The following is a 13,514-nucleotide window of genomic DNA, read 5'->3' as shown; positions in this document are numbered from 1 at the left end:
CTCTCTACTCGGTAGGATTTTTATAACTTAGGCGAGCACAGGGCTGCAGCTAAGCCCCCGAGTGAGAGGGTTGCTCCTCACTCGGTAGGATTTTTGTAACTTAGGCGAGCACAGGGCTGCAGCTAAGCCTCCGAGTGGGAGGGTCGCTCTCCACTCGGTAGGATTTTTATAACTTAGGCGAGCACAGGGCTGCAGCTAAGGCCCCGAGTGAGAGGGTTGCTCCTCACTCGGTAGGATTTTGATAACTTAGGCGAGCACAGGGCTGCAGCTAAGCCTCCGAGTGGAAGGCTGGCTTACCACTCGGTAGGATTTTGATAACTTAGGCGAAACGGATTCGCAGCTAAGCCTCCGAGTGGGAGTCTGGCTCACCACTCGGTAGGATTTTTACAAACTTAGGCGAAACGGATTCGCAGCTAAGTCACCCACTGAGGGGAATTTTATTGGACAAAAATAAAAAGTGACAGATATTATGGAGGAACTATGACACCATTATTTTGAGGTCCATGAACTACGGAAGTACTTTATTGCAACTCATCTGAGTGATAAAACTTAAGTGTAAAACGGGCAGAGTAGTTCCGCGTTCCAAGCTCGGGGCTCGTCGATATTATGCTCGACGTTGTAAAGACGGTACGCCCCGTTGTGGAGAACCTTGGTGACGATGAAGGGGCCTTCCCAAGAAGGAGCAAGCTTGTGTGGTTTGTGCTGATCCACTCGGAGAACTAAATCCCCTTCCTGGAAGGCTCGACCTCTCACATTTCTGGCGTGGAAACGACGCAAATCTTGTTGGTAGATGGTCGAGCGGATCAAAGCCATCTCCCTTTCTTCTTCTAAAAGGTCGACTGCGTCTTGCCGCGCTTGTTCAGCCTCTGCCTCGTTGTAGATTTCAACTCGAGGAGCATTGTGGAGGAGATCACTCGGCAAGACTGCTTCAGCTCCGTAGACCAAGAAGAATGGAGTTCTTCCGGTCGACCGATTAGGTGTGGTCCGCAGTCCCCAAAGTACTGAGGGAAGTTCGTCGACCCAAGCTCCAGCTGCGTGTTTGAGATCACGCATCAGTCGAGGCTTCAATCCCTTAAGAATCAGTCCATTAGCTCGCTCTGCTTGTCCATTCGACTGCGGATGGGCGACTGAAGCGTAGTCGACCCGTGTGCCTTGGGAGCTGCAAAAATCTCTGAATTCCTCCGAGTCAAAGTTCGACCCATTATCCGTAATGATGCTGTGCGGAACTCCATATCTGAATATTAGTTCCCTGATGAAGCTAACAGCAGTACCGGTGTCAAGGCTCTTGATTGGCTTAGCCTCGATCCACTTGGTGAACTTGTCGACTGCCACCAGTACATGCGTGAAACCACTTCGTCCTGTTCTCAAGGGACCGACCATGTCCAGTCCCCATACCGCGAAAGGCCAGACGAGTGGGATGGTCTTAAGAGCTGACGCAGGCTTGTGTGACATATTCGAGTAGAACTGACATCCCTCGCACTTATCCACTATCTCTTTTGCCATTTCATTCGCCTTTGGCCAGTAAAATCCGGCTCGGTATGCTTTGGCCATGATGGTCCGAGAGGACGCATGATGACCACAGGTCCCCGAGTGAATATCATTGAGGATGAGTCGACCTTCTTCTGGTGTTATGCACTTCTGACCGACTCCAGTCGCGCTTTCTCTGTATAATTGTCCTTTGATTACGGTAAAGGCCTTAGACCGATGGGCGATTTGTCGAGCCTCTTCCTCATCCTCCGGAAGCTCTTTTCTCAGGATATATGCGACATACGGAACTGTCCAGTCGGGAATGACCACCAAAACCTCCATGATCAAGTCGACCACCGCTGGGACTTCAACTTCAGTCGGATCTGTGGCACTCTTGGGCTGCAGAGTTTCTTCGGTGAAAGGATCTTCTTTGACTGACGGAGTGTATATATGCTCCAAGAACACACCACTCGGAATGGCTTCTCTCTTGGAACCTATCTTTGCTAGATCATCAGCTGCTTGATTTTTCAGTCGGGGTATATGGTGGAGTTCCAACCCCTCGAACTTCTTTTCCAGCTTCCTCACTGCACTGCAGTATCCAGTCATGGCTGGGCTTCTCACGTCCCACTCTTTCATCACCTGATTGACCACTAAATCCGAGTCGCCATAGACCATCAGGCGACGGACGCCGAGTGAAATGGCCATGCGCAACCCATATAAGAGGGCCTCATATTCTGCCTCATTGTTGGAGGAATCAAAGTGAATCTGGAGCACATATCTGAGCTTATCTCCTCTGGGGGAAACCAGGACAACCCCAGCACCGGAACCATTCAACATCTTAGAGCCATCAAAAAACATGGTCCAATGCTCCGAGTGAACTTCAGTCGGCTGCTGCTGTTCAATCCACTCGGCAAGGAAATCTGCTATTGCCTGGGACTTAATGGCTTTCTTTGCCTCAAACTTGATATCAAGGGGAAGAAGTTCCATCGCCCATTTGGCCACTCGACCAGTTGCATCCCTGTTGTGCAAAATCTCTGATAGTGGAGCGTCGCTGACGACTGTGATGGAATGATCAGAGAAATAATGAGCAACCTTCTTTGTGGTCATGTATATTCCATACACAAGCTTCTGATAATGAGGATATCTCTGCTTGGATGGAGTCAAGACATCAGACAAATAATACACTGGGCGCTGAACTTTGAGGGCTTTTCCTTCTTCTTCCCGCTCGACCATTAGCACAGTACTGACGACTTGTCCTGTGGCTGCGATATAGAGCAACAGAGGCTCTTTGCTGATTGGAGCAGCAAGCACCGGCTGGGTGGAGAGCAGAGCTTTTAGCTCGGCAAACGCTGCATCAGCTTCTGGAGTCCACTCGAACTTGTCTGTCTTCTTCATCAGTCGGTAAAGAGGCAATGCCTTTTCACCGAGCCGTGAGATGAATCGACTTAATGCGGCCAAGCATCCAGTAAGCTTCTGGACATCGTGCACTCGCACAGGGCGTTTCATTCGGAGAATAGTGCCAATCTTCTCTGGGTTAGCGTCGATTCCCCGTTCGGAAACGAGAAAACCGAGTAACTTGCCACCAGGAACTCCAAATGTGCACTTCGATGGATTGAGCTTGATATCAAACCTTCTGAGGTTGGCAAATGTTTCGGCGAGGTCAGCGAGCAGGTCGGAACCTTTTCGTGACTTGACAACAATATCATCCATATAAGCTTCCACATTCCGACTGATTTCAGTGAGTAGACACTTTTGAATCATTCGCATGAATGTGGCTCCGGCATTCTTGAGGCCGAATGGCATGGTGATATAGCAGAAGCACCCGAATGGAGTGATGAAAGCTGTTTTTACCTCGTCGGGTCCATACAGACGGATCTGGTGGTACCCGGAGTAGGCATCTAAAAAAGATAGCCTCTCACACCCCGCGGTCGAGTCAACGATTTGATCTATGCGAGGGAGAGGAAAATGATCTTTCGGGCAGGCCCGGTTGATGTGCTTGAAATCAATGCACATTCGGAGCGACTTGTCCTTCTTAGGAACCATGACGACATTAGCGAGCCACTCGGAGTGGTATATCTGTCGGATAAATCCTGCCGCCAACAGTCGAGCCACTTCTTCACCAATGGCTTTTCTCTTCTGGACGGCGGACCGCCGAAGATGCTCTTTGACTGGTTTGGCAGATGAGTCGACTCTTAGGCGATGCTCAGCCAGTCCCCTGGGAACACCTGGCATGTCAGCGGGCTTCCATGCAAAAATGTCCCAGTTCTCACGGAGGAACTGGATGAGCGCTTCTTCCTATTTTGGGTCGAGTGTTGTGGAGATGCGGGTCGGAGCTGCTTCGGGGTCGGTCGGGTGAATGTGAACAGGCTTTGTCTCACCGGACGACTGGAATGCAGACTCTGTGGCGGGCTTCTTGGATCGCAGCAAATCACTCGGATCTGCGTTTTGCTTGTATTCTTCGAACTCGACCGCTGTCACCTGGGAATCGGCGATCTTGGAGCCCTTCTGAAAGCACTCTTCTGCCTTTTTCCGATTACCAGTGACAGTGATCACTCCTTTGGGGCCGGGCATCTTCAATTTGAGGTACACGTAGCATGGTCGAGCCATGAACCGTGCGTAAGCTGGTCTCCCCAAAATGGCATGATATGCACTCTGAAAATCCACGACCTCAAACGTCAACTTTTCTTTGCGAAAATGCTTCGAATCGCCAAACACCACGTCCAAAGCTATCTGGCCGAGTGACTCGGCCTTCTTCCCTGGTATAACTCCATGAAAGCTCATGTTACTAGTGCTCAGTCGGGACATCGGAATGCCCATACCTTTCAATGTGTCTGCATACAATAAGTTCAGCCCACTTCCACCATCCATCAGCACCTTTGTCAGTCGAGTGCCTTCGACAACTGGATCGACCACCAAAGCTTGCCTCCCAGGGGTGGCAATATGAGTCGGGTGATCAGATTGGTCGAATGTGATGGGTGTTTGAGACCACTTCAGATAATTTGCTTTTGCGGGGGCAACCATGTTCACTTCTCGGTTAATCACTTTCAGTCGACTTCTGCTTTCCACATCTGCAAAGATCATCAGAGTGGAGTTGATATGCGGATATCCTCCCTCACTGTCCTCCTTGTCTTCGGCCTTGTCCGACTCCTTCTCCTTGTCCTTAGACTGTTTTCCCTGAAACTGCTGGATCAGGAGTCGACATTGGCGAGTGGTGTGCTTCGGGTAGATGATATTCCCCTCTTCGTCTTTCTTCGCGTGAATGTGACATGGCATATCCATCACGTCGTTCCCTTCTTTATCCTTTACCTTCTTGGGGTTCCAGGATCCTTTTGGTTTCCCATTAAACTTTCCTTGAGCCACGGCCAGAGCCTCTCCAGGAGCTGCCGGTTCAGCCTTCCGCTTCTGTTTCCGACTGGTGTTTCCTTTTTCCGACTGACTCGGCTTGTGCTTGCCGCTTCGGAGTCGGTCTTCTTCTTCGCCGTTGGCGTACTTGGTAGCAATCTCCATCATCCGACTCAAGGTCATGTCACCGGTTCGACCAAACTTCAAACTCAGTTCTCTGTTCTTGACGCCGTCTTTGAAGGCGCAGACTGCCTGATGATCGGACACATTCTCCACAGTGTGGTGCAAAGTGATCCACCTCTGAATATACTCTCTGAGAGTCTCATTAGTTTTCTGCATGCAGACTTGCAACTCTGTCAATCCAGCTGGTCGCTTGCAAGTTCCTTCAAACGTCCTGACGAACACTCGGGACAGATCTTCCCAAGTGTAAATGCTGCTAGGAGGTAACTGAGTCAACCATGCCCAGGCAGAACCTTCCAACATGAGGGGCAAATGCTTCATGGCCACCTCGTCGTTCCCACCACCAATCTGAACTACCACTCGATAGTCTTCAAGCCAAGTTTCAAGCTTAGACTCACCAGTGAACTTGCTGACTCCTGTTGCCAACCTGAAATTGGGAGGGATAACTGCGGCTCTGATAGCTCTGCTGAAACATTCAGGACCAGAAACATGCACTCGACTGCTTGTGGGTACATCTCTGTCGAGTCCACCTCGATGGGCTCTGTTCCGGTCAACCAACCCTTGCACGATAATGGATCGCGCGTCGAAGCCTGGTTCTCTGGGGTCGACTGGAACCCTACGCCCTGTACTGTACTGACGCCTATCATCTGGCTGCCGAGGAGCGTAAGACCCACCCCTCGGAGGGGAATAGGGCACTCGACGCCTATCATCTCGGTCGAGTCTGTCGCCATATTGATCTCGCCGATTCTCGCGCCCTTCACGCCACGGAGGCGATCTGGGGCTATGAGCCGACTGAACCGTATTCACAGTGACGGATCGACTGTGAATTCTGTTGCGCGACTGAGACACGGCTGAATTCTGATCTCCTGCTGCCCGGAGCAGATCCCTGATCTGCAGCAAACCTCTGCCAGCTTCCGACTGCGAAGGCTGGATGGACTCTGCTATACGGGTCGCAGCTGCTAAATTCTGAATTGGGGTTCGATATACCTGAGTCGACGGGAAGAGTTGACGTCGACTGTTGTCGAGAACTCGTTGCCGCGCGCGCTCGTCGAGAGCTCGCTGAAGGTTCTCCAGTCGAGTGCGCTCGGCCAAATTGGCCAGACGCGCCTCCTCCAAGGCACGAGCCTCGGGGGTTTCTCCTGCGATGGGAGTGCGCAGGGGATCCTCGTTCCTGCGGCAAAGTTCCTCTCTTTGCAGAGAGTCGAGTGGCTCGGGCTGGTACTCTTCGTAGCCTCGTGTAGGGTCGCCGCCGTCACCTGCTCCACCACCACGGGCGAAGCCAGGGGGACTGTGGGGCCCGTCGACCATCAAGATTTCCACCGCTGGATCACTGCTACCGCACTCAGATGCAGTCTCTACGGGGCCAGTCGACAGATCGAACAAGCCGTAGAGAGGTTCGTCGGGGTCGATTGCCGCAACTTGGGTGGTGGCCGATTGGCGAGCCACCGCGTGCCTCACCCATCGCTGAAGCCTCGACCGGCCCGAGCGCTTGCGCTGGCGGGATACCGGGAGGGTGGACGATGGAGGGGCCGACCGATACTGGGTCGACGGTTGCCGCAGCAGAACGCCGCGGACACATGCGCGAAAATGCGTCGCACCGCGGACGGGGAGCGCATCTACGTCGAGTGGAGTCTCCTGGAGCCACGCGGAGTCGTCGGCGATGAAGGTGAGAGTGCCGAGACGGATCTCTTGACCCTCGACCAAAACTCCAGCAGACACCATGATGAAAGTACTCGGAAGAATCGCAACTTCCCCACAAAATCGCTAAAACACCTGCCCCACGGTGGGCGCCAACTGTCGTGGTTCTAAGCCTGACAGTAGAGTGGGGGGTAGGTATGGAGAGGCAAGGTCCTAGCTATGGAGAGGTTGTAAGCACAAAGGATGTACGAGTTCAGGCCCTTCTCGGAGGAAGTAACAGCCCTACATCTCGGAGCCCGGAGGCGGTCGAGTGGATTATGAGTATGTGAATTACAAGGTGCCGAACCCTTCTGCCTGTGGAGGGGGTGGCTTATATAGAGTGCGCCAGGACCCTAGCCAGCCCACGTAGGAGAGGGTTTAAGGTGAGTTAAGTCTGGGGCGTTACTGGTAACGCCCCATATAAAGTGCCTTTACTATCATAAAGCCTACTTGATTACAGGCCGTTGCAGTGCAGAGTGTCTCCTGACTTTCCGGTAGTCGAGTGAGTCTTCGTGGTCGAGTCCTTCAAGTCAGTCAAGTGCGTCCCTTGTTGGTCGACTGGAAGGTGACTTCTTCTAAGGGTGTCCTTGGGTAAGGTACTTGGATCAGGTCCATGACCCTACCCCAGGTACCTAACCCCATCATATTATGTTTCCGGTTAATGCAATTCTATCATGAATAATGTTTAATAAACATTTATCATGATATGAGATAATAAATAATAACTTTATTATTGCCTCTAAGGCATATTTCCTTCAGTCTCCCACTTGCACTAGAGTCAATAATCTAGATTACACAGTAATGATTCTAACACCCATGGAGTCTTGGTGTTGATCATGTTTTGCTCGTAGAAGAGGCTTAGTCAACGGGTCTGCAACATTCAAATCTGTATGTATTTTGCAAATCTCTATGTCTCCCACCCGGACTTGATCCCGGATGGAATTGAAGCATCTCTTGATGTGCTTGGTTCTCTTGTGAAATCTGGATTCCTTTGCCAAGGCAATTGCACCAGTATTGTCACAAAAGATTTTCATTGAACCCGATGCACTAGGTATAACACCTAGATAGGATATGAACTCCTTCATACAGACTCCTTCATTTGCTGCTTCCGAAGCAGCTATGTACTCCGCTTCACACGTAGATCCCGCCACGACATGTTGTTTAGAACTGCACCAACTGATAGCTCCACCGTTTAATATAAATATGTATCCGGTTTGCGATTTAGAATCGTCTGGATCAGTGTCAAAGCTTGCATCGACGTAACCATTTACGACTAGCTCTTTGTCACCTCCATAAACGAGAAACATATCCTTAGTCCTTTTCAGATATTTCAGTATGTTCTTGACCGCTGTCCAGTAATGCACTCCTGGATTACTTTGGTACCTCCCTGCTAAACTAATAGCAAGCCACACATCAGGTATGGTACACATCATTGCATACATGATAGAGCCTATGGCTGAAGCATAGGGAACATCTTTCATTTTCTCTCTATCTTCTGCAGTGGTCGGGCATTGAGTCTTACTCAACTTCACACCTTGTAATACAGGCAAGAACCCTTTTTTGCTTGATCCATTTTGAACTTCTTCAAAACTTTATCAAGGTATGTGCTTTGTGAAAGTCCAATTAAGCGTCTTGATCTATCTCTATAGATCTTGATGCCCAATATATAAGCAGCTTCACCGAGGTCTTTCATTGAAAAACTTTTATTCAAGTATCCTTTTAGGCTATCCAGAAATTCTATATCATTTCCAATCAACAATATGTCGACCACATATAATATCAGAAATGCTACAGAGCTCCCACTCACTTTCATGTAAATACATGCTTCTCCAAAAGTCTATATAAAACCATATGCTTTGATCACACTATCAAAGTGTTTATTCCAACTCCGAGAGGCTTGCAGCAGTCCATAAATGGATCGCTCTTGCTTGCACACTTTTTAGCACCTTTCGGATCGACAAAACCTTCTGGTTGCATCATATACAACTCTTCTTTCAGAAATCCTTTCAGGAATGCAGTTTTGACATCCATTTGCCAAATTTTATAATCATAAAATGCGGCAATTGCTAACATGATTCGGACAGACTTTAAGCATCGCTACGGGTGAGATAGTCTCATCATAGTCAACCGCTTGAACTTGTCGAAAACCTTTCGCAACAAGCCGAGCTTTGTAGACAGTAAAATTACCATCAGCGTCAGTCTTCTTCTTGAAATCCATTTATTTTTGATGGCTTGTCGATCATCGGGCAAGTCAACCAATGTCCACACTTTGTTCTCATACATGGATCCCATCTCAGATTTGATGGCTTCAAGCCATTTTGCAGAATCTGGGCTCATCATCGCTTCCTCATAGTACGTAGGTTCGTCATGGTCAAGTAACATGACCTCCAGAATAGGATTACCGTACCAGTATGGTGCGGATCTTACTCTAGTTGACCTACGAGGTTCGGTAGTAACTTGATCTGAAGTTTCATGATCATCATCATTAGCTTCCTCATTAATTGGTGTAGGAGTCACGGGAATAGATTTCTGTGATGAACTACTTTCCCATAAGGGAGCAGGTACAGTTACCTCATCAAGTTCTACTTTCCTCACACTCACTTCTTTCGAGAGAAACTCCTTCTCTAGAAAGGATCCAAATTTAGCAACAAATGCCTTGCCTTCGGATCTGTGATAGAAGGTGTACCCAATAGTCTCCTTTGGGTATCCTATGAAGACACATTACTCTAATTTGGGTTCAAGCTTATCAAGTTGAAGTGTTTTCACATAAGCATCGCTGCCCCAAACTTTAAGAAACGACAACTTTGGTTTCTTGCCAAACCATAGTTCACAAGGTGTTGTCTTAACGGATTTCGATGGTGCCCTATTTAACGTGAATGCAGACGTCTCTAAAGCATAACCCCAAAACGATAGCGGTAAATCAGTAAGAGACATCATAGACCGCACCATATCTTGTAAAGTGCGATTACGATGTTCGGACACAACATTAAGTTGTGGTGTTCCAGGTGGCGTGAGTTGCGAAACTATTCCGCATTGTTTCAAATGAAGACCAAACTAGTAACTCAAGTATTCTCCTCCACGATCAGATCGTAGAAACTTTATTTTCTTGTTACGATGATTTTCTACTTCACTCTGAAATTCTTTGAACTTTTCAAATGTTTCAGACTTATGTTTCATTAAGTAGATATACCTATATCTTCTCAAATCATCTCTGAAGGTGACAAAATAACGATACCCACCGCAAGCTTCAACATTCATCGGACCACATACATCAGTATGTAGGATCTCCAACAAATCTGTTGCTCGCTCCATTGTTTCGGAGAACGGCGTTTTAGTCATCTTGCCCATGAGGCATGGTTCGCAAGTACCAAGTGATTCATAATCAAGTGATTCCAAAAGTCAATCAGTATGGAGTTTCTTCATGCGCTTTACACCAATATGACCTAAACGGTAGTGCCACAAATAAGTTGCACTATCATTATTAACACTGAATCTTTTGGTTTCAATATTATGAATATGTATACCACTACTATCGAGATTTAATATAAATAGACCACTCTTCAAGGGTGCATGACCATAAAAGATACTAGATCACTGATGGCGCGTGTTGCCGCGCCCATTAATTTGTACACTATAATGTCAGTGAATGATGCAAGTATATGAAAAGAGAAGCCATGTTACTTTGGAGTCAAATTGGCATGAAGTAATATCTATATATTTGTTATTACTTTTGAAGTGATACATTTCATATAAGAAATAGAGAGTTAATATTTGAACGTTATGTTTGTATGGTGGTGAGCTAGTATAAGGGAGAATACATATTATTATGTCGACACGTGTCATCGTTCCCCTGTTCAATCAACTTTGAGTGAATATTACCTGGTTTTCCAGTGGTGATTCAGTACTGTATTGGACCATAGTTGTAGATGGACCGTGTTAGTGATCACAATCTGAGTATAATGCAGCCCTTTATTCTTATATTTTGATCTTGTGCTACCATTTGAACGGTTCAGCGCACCATCATTTTTTATCCGCTTGTCAGTATAATCACTAATCTATACTGCCTATTAGCTCATGGTATCAAGCACATACCGGTGTTCTTCATCTGTCATGTGCCGCTTGATCTATTATACTCTGAACTCTGACGGTTATACTCTGCAGCATATTCTGATTGGTATGCTTCTACCTGTAATATCTTTCTAAGTCAGGTTTGAAATATAATCACGTCAGAAATATTTTTATGATCCTTCCGGGAAGTATTTTGGCCAGATATGAGATCCTCATCTTGCGTAATAACAATGTAATACTCCCTCTGTAAACTAATATGAGAGCATTTAGATTACTAAAATAGTGATCTAAACACTCTTATATTAGTTTACGGAGGGAGTATTGTTTTGATACCTGCAGGAGAATACCAATCAACGGTCTCATACTTCAGATGAAGAATGTCAATTTTAAAGATCACCTACCGCGGACATCAAATCAGAATTAAGGAAAACTCCAAGTGAGCCTCACGCTAGTGCACAAAATTGTGAAAATGACAGATAAGAACTGATATGTGAGTATCAGTGAAGAAAATATCTTCAAAGAGAAGACTGTAACCTGCACTGTCCTCATGGTGTAACAACGACCCCAGAAAGGCAGAGAAAGAGGCTTGCATCCTCTGGTGTGCATCATCGCTATTCACTTCCTCGGTTGCGGCGGCCTTGAGTCTGGAGCATTTTTTTTCAAGAAGAGTCTGCAGCAGAGGTCAGGACTCGCGAGCCCTCTCAAATCCACCCAGCCCCCAGCACGTTCCGTAAATCAAATCTGAAAGATAGCATTAAGAAAATTGGACGCGCGCCTTGCGTACCTTCTTTCCACTTGTTCATCTCCCGAAGTGGGAACGGCGGCAAGGATGGGATCCGGGCGGCACTCCTTTCTCACCCCTTATCTTGATCCACGAGCACTCCACTGGTGAGGGAAGTCACCATGAGAATCTAATATGTCGCCTCCCATCGCCGAGAAGAGGAGATTGCTGTTGTTTTCTGAGGTACCCGTCGCCTCCCACGGTAATATTGGTCGGGATGCGAACAACGGGCCGCTTGCGTGCCCCATCCGGTCGCGCCGCTGGCGTCCGTGCAACCGAACAGACCACGGAGGTGCCGTATGCCTAGTCCGTGCAAATCGCCGATGCAATCCGAGGCCCTGGTCAGGCGGCGCAATCGGAACAGAGGAGGGTCGCGAACATCCCTCGTTTTAGGGTTCGTCTCTTCTGTTTTACACTTCTGCGAGGATGGTAGTGCAGGCCCAGTAGGCCAGTAGGCCCAAATGAACGTTAGACGCCCAAAAAAGCCACCGGAGCAGCGGCCCGAAAATGCCAGCACAGCCTGATGCGTGAGTTATCCTGCACACACGAGATTTAGGTGCGGTTAACAACGAATCCGACGGCCAAAATCGACTAAAAGTGGCGATCCAACGGTTAGAAGTGCCGATGGCCTGAGAGGGCTGGGAGGGTGCTCAGTTTTAATGTATTTAAATTACTCGTATAAATAGAACAACCATTACTCTCTGATTTAAATGAATAACCATCTCGCATCAAACAAGATCCAGATATAATGTTCATGCTCAACGCTGGCACCAAATAACAATTATTTAGGTCTAATACTAATCCCGAAGGTAGATGTAGAGGTAGAGTGTCGACCGCGATCACATCGACTTTGGAACCATTTCCCACGCTCATCGTTAGCTCGTCCTGAGCCAATCTTCGCTTAATCCGTAGTCCCTGTTTCGAGTTGCAAATATTAGCAACAGAACCAATATCAAATACCCAGGTGCTACTGCGAGCATTAGTAAGGTACACATCAATAACATGTATATCACATATACCTTTTTTCACCTTGCCATCCTTCTTATCCGCCAAATACTTGGGGCAGTTCCGCTTCTAGTGACCAGTCCCTTTGCAGTACAAGCACTCAGTCTCAGGCTTAGGTCCAGACTTAGGTTTCTTCTCCTGAGCAACAACTTGTTTACTGTTCTTCTTGAAGTTCCCCTTCTTCTTTCCTTTACCCTTTTTTCTTGAAACTGGTGGTCTTGTTAACCATCAACACTTGATGCTCCTTTTTTATTTCTACCTCCGCAGCCTTTAGCATCGCGAAGAGCTCGGGAATTGTTTTGTTCATCCCTTGCATATTATAGTTCATCACGAAGCTCTTGTAGCTTGGTGGCAGTATTTGAAGAATTCTGTCAATGACACTATCATCAGGAAGATTAACTCCCAATTGAATCAAGTGATTATTATACCCAGACATTTTAAGTATATGTTCACTGATAGAACTATTCTCTTCCATCTTGAAGCTATAGAACTTATTGGAGACTTCATATCTCTCAATCTGGGTTATTTCCTTGAAATATTAACTTCAACTCCTGAAACATCTCATATGCTCCATGACGTTCAAAACGTCGTTGAAGTCCCGGTTCTAAGCCGTAAAGCATGGCACACTAAACTATCGAGTAGTCATCAACTTTGCTCTGCCAGACATTCACAACGTCTGCAGTTGCATCTGCAGTAGGCCTGGCACCCAGTGGTGCTTCCAGGATGTAATTCTTCTGTGCAGCAATGAGGATAATCCTCAAGTTACGGACCCAGTCCGTGTAATTGCTACCATCATCTTTCAACTTTGCTTTCTCAAGAAACGCATTAAAATTCAACGGAATAACAGGACGGGCCATCTATCTACAACAACATAGACAAGCAAAATACTATCAGGTACTAAGTTCATGATAAATTAAAGTTCAATTAATCATATTACTTAAGAACTCCCACTTAGATAGACATCCCTCTAATCATTTAAGTGGTCACATGATCC

The sequence above is a fragment of the Triticum dicoccoides genome, chromosome 3B (genome assembly GCF_002162155.2).
Source record: "Triticum dicoccoides isolate Atlit2015 ecotype Zavitan chromosome 3B, WEW_v2.0, whole genome shotgun sequence".
NCBI lineage: Eukaryota > Viridiplantae > Streptophyta > Magnoliopsida > Poales > Poaceae > Triticum > Triticum dicoccoides.
The sequence above is the reverse complement of the archived record's forward strand: the minus strand, read 5'-3'. Positions refer to the sequence as shown.